The following is a 14,348-nucleotide window of genomic DNA, read 5'->3' as shown; positions in this document are numbered from 1 at the left end:
CACTAATCCCATTCATGAGGGCTCACCCTCATGACCCAGTCACCTGCCAAAGGCCTCACTTCCTAATGCCATCACTGTGGGGCTAAGAATTCCATATGAGTTTGGGGAGAACATAACATTCAGCCTATAGCACCCTCCAATGTCTTCTCACTGCCACAAGGGAGATCCTTATAACTAAATCTGATTGGACACTTCGTAATTTGGCCCCCACTGACCCCTCCTGGGAATCTCTGAGCTCTCCACCTGGGCTCCCTCTGGGCCCTTGACACATCATCCATCTTTCATGCCCATACTGTGGCAAAGACCTTCCAAGCTTCTGGATTTCTGCCTGATTTAGTCTTCCTATCTAAATCAATCTTTTTTTTTTTTTTAAGATTTTCTTTATTCATTCATGAGAGACACACACAGAGAGAGAGAGGCAGAGACACAGGCGGAGGGAGAAGCAGGCTCCATGAAAGGAGCCTGACGTGGGACTCGATCCCAGGACTCCAGGATCATGCCCTGGGCCGAAGGCAGGTGCTAAACCGCTGAGCCACCCAGGCATCCCCAATCTAAATCAATCTTAACCTGCCTTGCCCACCCCTCCCATCTAGTTACTCTTACTCTTCCATCACTTACCAGTCCAAAGTCTCTTCCTTGAGAAAACCATCCCTGGCACATCACCACCCCCAGCTGGAAAGCCATCCCTGGCACATCATCAGTCCTAGCTTGAATCAAGACACCTGCTCAACTGTGGTAGTGAAAAATGGCCCCTCCAAATATATAAACATCCCAATCTCTGAAGCCTATAAATGTTACCTTACATGACAAAGATTTTGCAGATGTGATTAATGAAGGCTCTTGAGATGGGGGGATCATCTTGGGTTTTCCAAGGGGACCCTAAATGCAGTCATGAGTATTATCTTTATAAGAAAGGTCCAGAGGGAAATCCTATACACATACAGAGAAGAAGACCACGTGAAGACAGAGCAGGATGGATGGAATGATGCAGCTACAGGTCAAGGAATGCCAGTAGCCATCAGAAGCTGGAAGAGACAAGGAATGGATTTTCCTGTAGACCTTCCAAGGGAACATGGTCCGGTGATATTAAATTTGGCCTTTTGGACTCCAGAGCTGAGAGAGAATAAATTTCCTTTTTTCAGCCACCAAGTGTGTGGCGATTCATTACAACAGTCTCAGGAAACTAATATATTCATGTAGGAGGCTTCAGAGTAGGTGCTGTTATTTGGTTGATGCCTGTTGGTGCCCCAAACCAAGTGTTCTTAACCCGGGATCCATGGATTACAGAATCCAGAAGATCCATTAATTTGGGAAAGAAAGAAATCACATATTTCTTTTCACTAAATCTTATTAAAATTTAGCTTTTCCTTCTGTTTGGTATGTAGGCAATAAACCATAGCAGTATTGACTGTACCTGTGACTTTGTCACCAATGGAAATCACAAATACAATCTTTGCAAGTATCTCAATATATTATATTGACTCAGCACTACCTCAAAATTTATTGGACTCACCACTGGATCTTGTTATTTAATGAAACACATATATAATGGCACAAATGTGTTTTTAAAATATTTTGGTAACTACTGCAATATAACTCATTTCTTTTATGAGCATATTATTTTGTGTGTGCAAAAGCACCATCTGAAGAATGGTCCAAAGACCTCACTAGGTGTCAAAGGGGCCTGTGACATGAAAAAGATTAAGACCCACACACTAGACTCCATCTCCACAAAGGCTGAGATCATGTAGGCTTTTCTCATCATCATATCCTGAGCATCTAGAAGAGGACCTGCTACGTAGAAGGGACTGCATAAATATTTATTGGATAAAAAAATGAACTTGTGCACGAATCATCAAAAACCTCCAAAAACAGGAGGGAGAAAGGAAATTTGACACTGAGAACGGTCTTTGCATCAAAAAGTCAACACACAGGGAAGAACAATCTAGAGCTCCCACAGAGGGGCTTGTTTCGTTACTTTAGCCAGAAATACAGAATAGTTTGCTGGTTTTGAAGAACTTTATCTTCTTGAACCAAATAATTTCTCATGGACCTGGGAAAAGAAACAAACACTACCCTCATCTGCCAGTGTTCCAATCATTAACTGCTGCATATTAAACCACCGCAAACTTGGTGACATAAGCAACCACCATTTTCTTGTGCTCATGACTTCTGTGGGTCAGGGTTTCAAATAGGGCACAGCAGCGATGGCTTGTTTGTGCTCTCTTCAATGTCTCTGTTCCACCATGCGCCCCAAGTAGGAAGACTTGAATGGCTGGGTGAATCCATGGCTGGGGTCTAGAATCATCTAGTGGCTTCTTCACTTATATGCTCCATGCCTAGGCTGAGGTGATTCAAAGGCTAGGTGTCTCTTGGGATGGTTGATCAAATAAATAAATAAGCAAATGTACATAGGGTATTTCTTATGGCTTGGACGTCTCTCAGCATGATAACCAGGTTCTGAAAAGAAGCATCCTAAGGGAGAATATTCAGAGAATAAGCATTACAAGAGACGTAGAGAAAGCTGCACAGCATTTTTTTGATCAAGAAGTCAGGAGTCACATACACAACATACTTCCACTGTACTCTATTGGGCAAGGTGGTCCCAAGCCTGCCCAGATTCCAGGGGAGGGGACCCAGACTCCCATGTCTGAATAAAAGGAGCATTAAAGAATTTCAAGCTTTGTCTTTTTTTTTTCTATCCACCACAGCCAGGTTGGGGTAAAAGGTGTCCAAGGTAAATCATCCATGTATTTGAAATCCTATAGGAACTTCCCTTGAATGAGCTGAACCTTCATTGAATGCAGACGAAGCTCTGGATGTTTGATATCGACTCAGTTCAGGAATGATTCATGTGATTGTTGCTGCCACATCCAGAGGATGAAATGCAAGGGGGAGACAGCTGAAATATTAATCTATGGAGGCCTGTCTTTTCGTGGGGTCTTATAAATTAAACAAAGCGAGTCACTGGTTCTAAGTGGATTAGCTGCCCATCATGTAGGCAAGGTCATGGCCTGTGCTCCAGTTTAGGAATATTGTTTCCCTCCAGTTTAAATGATAATATATCTGAAGAAACTTTGAACTCAAATGCAAGTAGGCAAGCTAAGCTGAAATCTTATCACAAGACCAAATGCATTTCTTCTCCTCGAGGTACAGCGGAAGTTTCTCCAACTCCAGAGGAAGGAAGTAGGAAGTGAAAAACCAAGATTTAAGTTAGTTGCCGCCTACACAATTCAAACTTCACTACCTTCCCCAAATCCTTCCGAGAGCCCTGATTTGGTGACTTCACGGTGGTAGATCCCGGGCTTTGCAAGGTTTTCGATGATTAGCATAATGCTATTAGCATGATGATGATTTTCATAATTACGTGATCATGTATCATATTTGAAGAGTTCTTTTGAATTTCAGGAGAAATCTGAACAGCTATTATCTCATTTTTATCTACATAATCGCACCATAAGATGGGAACGACTAGTAAGGCCATCTTAACAGAAAAGAAAATGACACATTACTGTTTACTCCAAATGTTCTCTAAGAAGCTTTCCTCTTGCCCCACACTGTCAGCACCCTGCCCTGTATCTGTCATCTATAGCTGTGTAACAAATTATCAAACAAATGAACAGCTTAAAGCAACACGCATGTGTTATCTCCCACCGTCTGGAGGTCAGGAGCCTGCATCCCCTGCTTCAGAGTGTTTGGTGGCGGCTGCATTCAGGGTGCCAGCCAGGCCTGGGGTCTCATTTGAAAGCTCCTCCCTCTCCCTTCCCCTTTAGTCCCTCTTAAGATGGGGGTTTACTGCCAGTCATGGGCCTCTTTTCTCTCAACTCCCTTCCTGCCCTTCTGTGCTCAGCTCTGTGTCACTCGGGGCTGAAAGCCTGCAAGACACAATGTCCCAGATGCCTTTGCCAGCTGGCTGCCAGGCAGGCTCTTCTAATGGAAAGAAATGGTTGGTGACTGGGAAGGCGTAGAGGGGACAGGAGGCATTTCTCTTTTTTCTCTTTAAAGTGGCGTCTCTATCAGCAGTGGGCAGCTCGGGTCTCTATCAGCAGTAGGGGGCTCAGGGCTCCAGAGGCTGTAGCGATTTCGGGCTGGGGGGCTCATGGGGGGCTCTGGAATTTCCACCATGGCTCTGTTCCAGCAAAAGCTCCAGCCTTCACAGCGGTGAGCAGGCCCTTGGACTCTGATGCCAGGCCTCCTGGCCTCTGTTGCTTAGTCTAGGGGTGTCTGTGACTTTCTGCAGTTAGTTATTCATCTCTGTGATCCAGTCTCAGGTCGCAGGTCAGGTTTTCTGGAAGCTGATGCTGACACAGAGTCTGGCACTCAGGATATTTATTAAGGATTGCCATCTGTGGGATGGAGCAGGAGGCAGCAGGATTGGGTAGAGGGAGAAGTCAAAACTGTGAGGCTCATCTGACGAAGCCTTGGCCAGCTTCACAGGGAGATCTGGAGTAGACAGGGCCCATCAGAGTCATCTGCCCAGGGTGGGAGGTGCATGGCCTTGGGCAAGTGCTTTCTGCCACTGAGGCCAACCCTGAAGAGAGCTGACAGCTACAGCCTATTTGCGCCCAGCACCCACAGCACTCCCAGCAGCTAGGGCCAGTCCTTCCTGGAAGGGGTTCTGGGTGAAGGGTCCTGGTGCCCACCACGTGGCCGCTCTGCCCATCCAACGTTTTTGTAACCAATTCTTCGTATTAGGGATCCCCTGTTTCGAAATACCTAGAACACTTTATGCTGTCTTGGCCGCACATTACAGTGGGGATAGTGCCATCTATGAAATGAGAAGGTCATGCATGGTTCAAGAGCAGTTACTACCAGAAAGGAGGGGCAGATGAAAGCCCTCATGATGGAAAGAGGAGTCTCAGAGAAAAAAGAGAAGAGGGCCAGAGGTCGGCTGCCAGCATGCTCACACCCTTCACATACCTACGAGGGTCAAACAGGGTGAGGACAATCATGGAGGGAACAAGAATCGCCGAGAGAGATTCAGAGGGTTCTAAGCACCAGGCAGATAATGTTCCTCCTTGCTTCTTCGGGGAGACGCAAGGCTGCAGAGTGAGCCCCATATGCAGCATGATGCTGGTGCCCTGTGGTCCCAGGGTAATTTTAAGCAGGGAGGGGGAAAGACATGCAGACTAGTCGGCCCCCTTTAAGAGCTGTCCCAGATGCTCTGCCCAGTGACCAACAGCGGCTGGAAAATGTGGTTTTGATTTGGCCATATTGCCACCCCAAATAAAACAGCATTCTGTTTATCAGGAGGAAGGGGGGAATGGATACTCAGTAGGCAATTAGCAGCCTTCGCCACAGATGGTGATAGTAAATTGGCAAATTTTGAGGACATTTTTTCCTTGCCAAAATCAAAAGTTGACATCATTATGGCAGTCCCTTTGATTTTTAAAACATCGTATTGGTCCATGAAATCCAAAACCCAGGCCCAACACTCTTAATCATTTCACTCCACAAGCTTGGACTAGGATACATGATTCTTTGATAAAAATTAGGGAACGTGACAAACTCATCTGGGCTGAATTGCTGGTGGGGAAAGACTCTAGGCCACCTGCCCACCATCCACTCAGCCTAACCTCCTGCTTCCCTCCAACGGCCATGTCTTGACCATGGACTTTGGGGACACTTCTGCCCCCCCCTCCGCCCCTCCTCGCTTGGCCTGTGCTCTAGTCATCCTGAGTGGCCTGCCCTCCCTGGCACTCATCCAATGTCTGGCCCCCTTCCTTAGGCCGGGCCTGCCGACAGTCCTATCTCTTGCCTATCCCCCGTGGCTGGCCACGTGGGAAAAGCTCTTCCATCCCTCTGGGCCCAACTCAAGTGCTATCTCCTTGGCAAAAGTTTCTCAACCCACTCCAGCTTGATGTCACCCCTCTTCCCGGGGTACCCAGCAAACCTCACTGGTACCTCTTGGAAGACAAGTATTGTGTTTAATTCATAAGACGGTTATTTGGGTGGGTGCCGGATTCCTTAAGGAGCATCTCTGTCTTATCACTGTAGGCTCGGGAACTAGAATAGCAACCTGATACATAGAAGATAGTACATTTTTGTTGAAAGAATGGACATATAATAAACGCAGAATGAATAGAGATTATAATTCATGAATGCAGGGTGAATGGATGAGTGAATGAATGGATGGTTGGATGGATGATCGATCCTACAGCTCATTCTGGGTGAGCATCTGCTGGCCTGGGCATTGACAGCCGCCTACCCCTCCACCCCCACCCCAGGTGATAACTCACAAACTCAGGAGTACTCGCACCTTCTCTTCGTCAGATTTTCCCTGACAGGAACCCTCTCTTATCTTTGCCATCTCTGAACTGCCTCATATCCTCTTCCCCAAAGATAAAGAAGGGAATCCAACTCTGCAGGCTCAGCATGACCAATGGGTACTAGCAAGCCCCGGCTGCCTCCAACCAAGGGCAGCTGGAATGATGGCCCGAGCGCAGGTCTTTCCAAGGCAAAGACAGGAACAGAATCCAAGAGGGTCCAAGCAGCTTGCATCTCCCCACAGCTGGGACAGGTGATCAGGCCACATGTCAGGCAAAGAAAAAAAAGCCACCTTGGCAAAATACAAGAGTCGTATTTGGTTGAACTTTAAACTAAAATAACAAAATGCAGCCAATCAAGCAACTCACTGACCAAATAAGCAAACAGGGAAAGCAGAGGCAGGTAAAATAATTTCTGACACCTTAACTTGGAACAGAAGCTTTTGGTGGGTGGGTGTGTGGCAGTGGGGAGAGTAAACCTTATCTTTCCTAAGATGTCATTCGTTTTCAGCACGTTTCACAGAAATATAAGGGTAGGCTAGAACTCTCTTTGATCCTGGTAAGAAATAGAATTCTCTGCCTCTCCCTCTGTTCCCCACCCCTACCCTGTGCCTCCTTCTTCTTGTGAGACTTGCCCCGTGTCTCCTTCTCTCTATGCCCCTCTCCCTGCCCATCCCTTGCCATTGGCCAGGGCCCTAGCATCATTTCCCCTTGTCCATGTGTCATCCTTTGATTAGCATGGAAGCAACAATCACAGATTCCTCCCCCTGACCCCTCCCACACAAAGGCCCACTTTGAGGTCAGCCAGGAACTGCATTTCCCTCCTGTTATATCAGACCCAGGGCTATAATCAGATTGAGTATTTGGGTACAGGAGACAATTCATTTCAAAGCATTTAATAGCCATTAGCTAATCCATCCTCACTGGAATGATAGGCTTCCCACTATCACAAAGGTACCGGGGTCTCAGACCCTTTGCACCCACTGTGCTTCACTTTGTGAAGGGGGCAGAAATGGAAAGGAAAAGAAAGCAAAGGAAAAAATGGGCCTGCCACGTCAGATTGGCATTCCACATGCAAATCCTGTTGCCAAGAGCGGTGCCTCCTTCTCAGATCCCAGACCTGAGTCACATCTTCTGTTTGAGGCTTGAACTGCACAGAGGTTGTTATTTCTACCCATTTCTCCTCTGGGCTAATGGAAATGCAAAGCACAGGAAAATGTTTACACACTGAGATTAATAAAGTAAAAACCCACACCTTCACCAATACTGTAATGAGGCAGTGCCATGCAAATGACACAAAGCAAGGAACTAGCTGATTGGTGCTGCTCCCTGGCTACGGTGACTTCTTAGCAGGCTGAGCTCTCGTTGGCCCGAGAAAGCAGACCTAGGAGTGATTCTGCTCAACACTCCAGGGAACGTGTGCACGCACACATGGGCACACATGCAAGCACGCATACATGTATGTGCAAAGGATGGGGAAGTGGGAGGACAGGTGCGGAACCTCAGCAGTGCACATGAGTGTGCCCTTGCCCACCACTGGAAGAGTGACTTCAGTCCTCCCAACAGTCTTCTGCAAGAAGATAGCACAGCAGGGTGCTATCTTGGCAGGGTGAAGTCGGTTTTCTATTTTTTAAAAATTATTATTCATGACCGACACAGAGAGAGGCAGAGACATAGGCAGGGGAAGAAGGAGAACCAGGATCCCAGTGGGGAGCCTAATGCGGAACTTGATCCCAGGACCCTGGGATCATGACCTGAGTCGAAGGCAGACTCAACCACTGAGCCCCCCAGGTGCCCCTCACTGACAACTTCTGATGGAATGCATTCTGTATCAGTTAGCTATTGCCATGTAACTAGTTACTCAAACCTTATAAACTAAAAAGCCAAGAAAATAATATTATCGATCTCCAAGGGTCAGGAATCTGGGCATGGTTTAGCTGGGTTCTCCAGCTCAACGTCTCTCGTAAGGCTGCAATCAAGACATTACCAAGGTTGCAGTCCCATCTCAAGGCTCAACTGAGGGACAATCTGCTCCAAAGCCCATTGCCATGGCTTCAGGCAGGCCTCAGAAGATCTGCTTCCAAGCTCATGGCCATGCGTCTCATTTGAGGGTTGCCTCGTGACATGGCAGCTAACTACCCCCCCTAGAGCCAGCAACACAAGAGTGAGTGAGAGAAAGCACCCAGAACAGGAGCCAGTCTTTTCATAACCTAATCTTGGAAGTGACATCCCTTCATTTCTGCCACATTCTGTCTGCTAGAAGTGAGTTATTAGGTCTAGCCCACACTCAGGAGGGAAAGGATTTCACAAGGGCATGAATGCCAGGAGATGAGGAACAGGCGGGGCTGTCTTAATGTCTTCCTTCCATATCTTAGCTGGGAGGGATACTCAGAGTTTGCTGAGTGAATATTTGCCATGGGCACTCTATCTGCTGGGCCCTTTTTGTCTCTTCCTTATGTTTCTGGAGTACTGTCTGATTGAATAGGGTACTTAAGCCCGTCCTTTTTCTAGCAAGCACATGTGATGACTAAACATCCAAATTCTCTCATCACCAAGACTGCAAATTCCTTGAAAGCAGGAATTGTATCTCATACTTTGCAATGCTATGAGCACCATATGCAGTCAATAAACATATAATCATCAGTTGAATGGATCTGTGTGATACAGTAGAAGAGCTCTGACATGAATTTCTGGCATCCAAATTCTAGTTCTGGCTCAGTGGTAGACCGTTTTGACCTTAGGTAAGTTCTTTTTTTTTTTTTTTTTTTAATTTATTTTAAAACGATTTCTATCCCCAACATGGAGCTCGAACTCATGACCCCAAGATCAAGAGGACGCTCTCCCGACTGAACCAACCAGGTGCCCCTAAATCACAATCACAATATCTTAGGGGCCCCTCTGAAACACGGAGATTAGACTGGAAGATCTTTAAGCCTACTGTAATATGTTTTAAAAATTCCTCCGAGGGCAGCCCTGGTGGCTCAGTAGTTTAGCACCGCCTTCAGCCCAGGGCGTGATCCTGGAGATCCCTTGATTCCCTTGATCCGGGATCAAGTCCCACATCAGGCTCTCTGCACGGAGCCTGCTTCTCCCTCTGCCTGTGTCTCTGCCACTCTCTCTCTGTGTCTCTCATGAATAAATAAATAAAATCTTTAAAAATAAATCCTCTGAGATGGAACTGCCATGGGGGAAGCATACGAGAGCATTTCAGTGACTGCCATCATGCCCTTGGTCCACCTCGAATTTCAGTAGCAGCTTCGGTGGGCAGACTCACATCAAACTGAGAGTCTCTATCTTCTTTCTGCCCCTGGCCTTCTCCACCCATGTGAGAATGTGCCTAGTTTACATATGTGTGTGTGTGTGTATAGCCCAGAAGTGGGTTGGAGTTAGCACCCCGAAGGGGCAATCCTCAAGCAAGGTCAGATGGCAGCTGGTGGATAAAGGCCCCAGGCTCCTATCCTTCCTGTGGACAATTCTGCAAGGCATTCTCTACACTTCCTAGGAGATCAGCCCCTGCTATCCTTCCTTAGATCCACATTTCTTTCTTCCCTGTCTCGCTTTCTCTTTTCCTTTGCTCCTAGTTGCTATGATCACCTCTCAGGCAAACTACCTTCACCCAAGCCTCGTGTCATGCCCTGCATTGGAGAAAACCCAGTGTAAGAGAAGAAGACATTTCTCTTTCTGCTCATCCTCTGCCACTAAGGCTAAACCATGGGGGAAGCTAGAGTGAGGTCAGAAAGGCACAGAATATGACACAGGTGAAGTCCCAACCAGGCGAGAAAAGCCTCCTTCTGACTCTATCTAGACCAGAGTTTCCAAGTAGGGAGTTGTCTGATGGGGGCAGAGGCCAAGGCCAATAGCAGAAGTACGTCTGTCCACTCTCCTACCAGGACTCCAGGAAGACACCCCCTTCCCCAGCACAACTCACCTGCAGTAACATAGGGCAGCCACTGTGTCAGTAGAGAGCAAGCCTGAGTTAGCATTCCCGACATTTCCTCAGCCCTCTTTGGCACATGAGAGATCCCAGAGACAGCTACAGGCCCTGGGTGAACACAGATGTTAGCAAGACACTAGCCGAAGAGCTCACCCTGGAGTATAAATGATCTGAGAGTCGAGACAATGATTGAGCCACCTGAATGGGAGACCAAACTGGGTTCATGGCCATGCCTCGGTGGGGGGGGGGGGGCAGTCTTCAGCAGCAGCCCGAGTCAGCAGGGAGGATCACAGAACCCTGGGAGAGGGCACTGCAAGATCCCTTAACTACTGACTTCGGCACTGGCCACCGCTAGGAGTATCTACTGCCGTGGAGACAGGAAGGGCCCAGAGAGGGGACCGGTGACACCAGAGGGACGCCCAGCCACACTGGCCTGAAGGATGAGGCACTCCCACCGCTTACCCAGAGGCCATCCTGGAGAGGATCAAGGGAGGAAGAGCGGAATGGAAAGAGTAACTATCTAAAGCGAAAAAAGACTCAATTGCCGAAACGGATTGTTGAAAGCATTGGAGTGGACCAGGCTGACCGGATCAGAAGCAGGTTTGATACTTACTGCCAGGGCTTCCCGTGTGCACGCACGCTCCCGCGGACACGTACACACCCACAAAGGCACGCCGGGCTCTTGAGAAAGCTCAAATGTGCTATAGAAAGTTTCTTTGCACGTTGCGTGGAGCAATCTTTAAAGTCCTCGCGGGTGCCGACGGGGCAGGGAATTAGGCTTCGGTCTCTCCGAGGGACCCAACTGCGCATACGGGGTCTCCCGCCCGGTACAGCCGTCCGTGCTCAGGCCAGGCTCATTGGGCCTGGAAAAGCCACATCAGCTGCACAACCCACCTCCGAGGGTCTGGTTGTCCCTGGGAGGCAGAAGTCAGGAATCTTCACACACTCAGCAAGATCTGTGAAGCAAGAGGGGGTGCGTGGGAAGGTAGGGGGGTGGTCCTAGCATTTGCCCCTTTCATCTCCTTGGGCAGTCCCAATGTCCCTGCCCCCCATCTCAGCTGTATCAAGGCTGTGTGCGTCCCCCTGTCTTTCCTGGCCTCCTCTGGGATGCCTCCTCTGCCATGACAGTTGCTGAGGGTTCCCCAGGGCAGGTAGAAGCATGATTTGCTTTTCAAGCTCTACCCACTTATTGATCTCCTGTCTGAGAAATGTCAGCAGCAGCCAGGAGCTCTCCCTGCTAAGGCACTTAGCTTGGAAGCCTGTGGTATCTGCCTGTATAAACCCTCCCGCCTCCTGCCTCTCTGGCTTTAGAACTATCCCCACCCCCACCTCGGGAAAAGTCTTCTAAGATGAGATGGCAAGAATCAAACAGAGACGTGCTTTGAACACTGGGACGGGAACCAGATTTAAATTGGGCAAAAGCCGGGAGCTCAGAGCGGGTGCAATTCAGTTCCTGCCATCCCTCCCCCTCTCTGCATCTGGTTGCCGGGAGCAGGTAAGGAAATCTCCCCCAGGAGGCTGGCTGGGGCAGGCGGTTGGCCCAGGAGTCAGAAAGCGGGGCTCTGGTCCAGGACCTGGGCAGATAAAGGCAGCCCAGTATTTCAACCGCCATCCCCCCGCCCCTGCTCCCCGCACCCCGGCTCGGTACCATTTAAATGCAGGATTGTCAGGAGGGGAGGGGAAGAGAAAGAAACTGTGTGTTTAGTGGTTAAACCTTTTAAAGTTTAAGTGCATAAACAGGGCCTTCTCCGTATCTGTCTATAGCAATTCCCATGACAGTTACAGCAAAATTACAGAAACTGGGTCGTTTATATAACCCTTTGTATTGTCAAAGCACATTAACTGTCTGCTTTCCTGCACCCTGCTGAGCTGTCTTCAGCTGTCAAATCCCCATACCGCAGCTCAGCACACTGAGGGTAAAGGTCTCTGGCAGTGCCCACACAGGAGATGCCAGACCCTCAGGGGCGGCAAAGGTTTCGAAAGGGAGATTTCACATTTCCTGTGAGCACGGGTCCCGTGGTTTAAAATATACCGAACCCTCGATTTTCCAGCCAAATGCACTGTCACCTGGCTACTGGCTTGCTTCCTCCCAAAAGGGCAGACATGACGTTTGTCTTTTATTATGGACAGGGTTGGAAGAGCTTATCCATCTATGCATTCACTTGATAAAGAAGGATTTATGGAATGTTGTCTACGATGCTGGGACTACGAATAACCTGTACCGGCCACCATTTTAAGGACTTCGCACATATTGACTCCTTTAATCCACATGTTAACCCTGCGAGGTAGGCACTATTACTATTATTATCCCCATTTTACAGATAAGGAAACTGAGGCACCGAGAGGCATTGTGGATGCTGTGGTGTACTGCCCAGCTGTCCCTTCAGGATGGGGGCTCTCATTTCCCCTGCTGCTGGGAGTGTGCAAAGCAGAGTTCATAGTAAAGTTTTTTTAAAAATAGAAATTGCATATATTGAAGGCGTACGTTATTTAACACCCTTCCCTTCCAGAAACTGACCCAAGGTCATGTTCTCTTCCTAGCATGCAGCCCACATTCAAGGGCAGGGTTATACGGGAGGATAGAGCCCCTCTTGCCTCAATTCTTCAGGACAACTCTGCAGGGCCACCCCGGCTCTTCCAACCCCCCACCCCCACCCTGGAGTGGGGGCATGCCCTGAGGTCTCCCTTGGCCCAGTTCTGCCTCCTTTACCTCCCCCAGGGCACCCCTCAACAAACCTCTTGCACTCACATCTCCATCTCCATCTCAGAGTGTTTCCCTGGGATCTCACCTGAGGTAGGCAATCTCCAGCTCCCGTGGCTAGCGAGCGGTGGTGGCAGATGTAGTTTTTACCTTACTCTGCTGCTACTGCCTCATTTACTGGGAAACTTCACTCGGCTCAAGCCCAGGCCTGGCACTTGATCCACAGCTTTTGACTCATGGAATCCTAGCGCTGTCCTAACATAGGGGCCTGAGATTTGAGGTGCTAAGCAAAGGGATGGGGGCTTCAGCAGGATTTGAGTGTGGGTCTCTCTCTCTGCTCCTTTGACAGCTCCAGCCCTGGCCCCAGCCATCCCCTGTCCACATGACAACTTCTACCTCCCAGGGTTCTTTCAGCTTCTGGAGAGGTGTCACAGGGAAGGCATTATCACCTCCATTTTGCCAGTGAGGAAATTCAAGTGCAGCTAGGTTAAAAGGATTTACCCTGCTAGCTGTTTTTTTTTTTTTAATTTTTATTTATTTATGATAGTCACAGAGAGAGAGAGAGAGAGGCAGAGACACAGGCAGAGGGGGAAGCAGGCTCCATGCACCGGGAGCCTGATGTGGGATTCAATCCTGGGTCTCCAGGATCGCGCCCTGGGCCAAAGGCAGGCGCCAAACCGCTGCGCCACCCAGGGATCCCCCTGCTAGCTGTTAATACAGCAGAGGCTCGGACCCAGGTCTCCCAGTTTCTACTGCCTGTGTTAATGCCTTGTCCCCTTCCAAGGCTTTAGGTGGGGAGCAGGGCAGGACATTCTTCTACATAAGACTTTGGCCCTGCCCAGGCAGTGGTGCTGCATACAGCCACGTCCTGCATCTCTTTCTCTCTGCCTGAACTCCAGGGCTCCAGAATTCTGAGATTCCCGGCTGTTGTCCTGCTGCAGTCAACGCTACCACAATCCCTGCCGTTAGTAAAGTCCTTGCACACATAGCCCCTCTGTCCCGTTTCAGCCTCCATGTAACCCTGTGAACGAGGTAGGGTGGTTCCTATGATTGCCATTCCCCAGAAGAGAACACTAAAAAACATAGGGTAAGGGTCAAATCACCAGCAGGTCCATGGCAGAACTGGATTTGAACTTAGGTCTTTCCATTATGACCAGTCCAGAGCTCTTTCCATCCTGCCCTGCCCTACTTGATCTCCCAGCCACTTCCTTTTTCCCTGGCTCCCTTCTTGTTGTGCACAAGTGTACCAGGCCGTACATTCCTGCAGGAAGCAAGATACCAACTGGAAGACAATAATGTGAGCGGTGGGGCTCTGAGACATTCCCCAAACTTGAAATGCTCCCCTCTAATACCTAAAATTCCACCACTGCATTTGGCCCCAAGAGACTAATCATTGCCTTTTCCCTAGAACCTTCTTTTGACATACAAAAAGCAGCTGGAACTCTTC

General features: G+C 48.8%; 1 long non-coding RNA gene across 1 annotated transcript; it reads right to left on the bottom strand.

Annotated features, from left to right (window-relative positions):
* Positions 1-1,799: 1,799 nt before the first annotated feature.
* Positions 1,800-11,831, bottom strand: LOC140596320 (uncharacterized). The gene is made up of 3 exons (XR_011998359.1): positions 10,814-11,831; positions 10,195-10,308; positions 1,800-2,475 (listed from the first exon to the last, which is right to left on the bottom strand). It is a non-coding gene; the product is annotated as an uncharacterized lncRNA (long non-coding RNA).
* Positions 11,832-14,348: the final 2,517 nt, after the last annotated feature.

The sequence above is a fragment of the Vulpes vulpes genome, chromosome X, assembly GCF_048418805.1.
Source record: "Vulpes vulpes isolate BD-2025 chromosome X, VulVul3, whole genome shotgun sequence".
Taxonomy (NCBI): Eukaryota; Metazoa; Chordata; class Mammalia; order Carnivora; family Canidae; genus Vulpes; species Vulpes vulpes.
The sequence above is the reverse complement of the archived record's forward strand: the minus strand, read 5'-3'. Positions and strand labels throughout refer to the sequence as shown.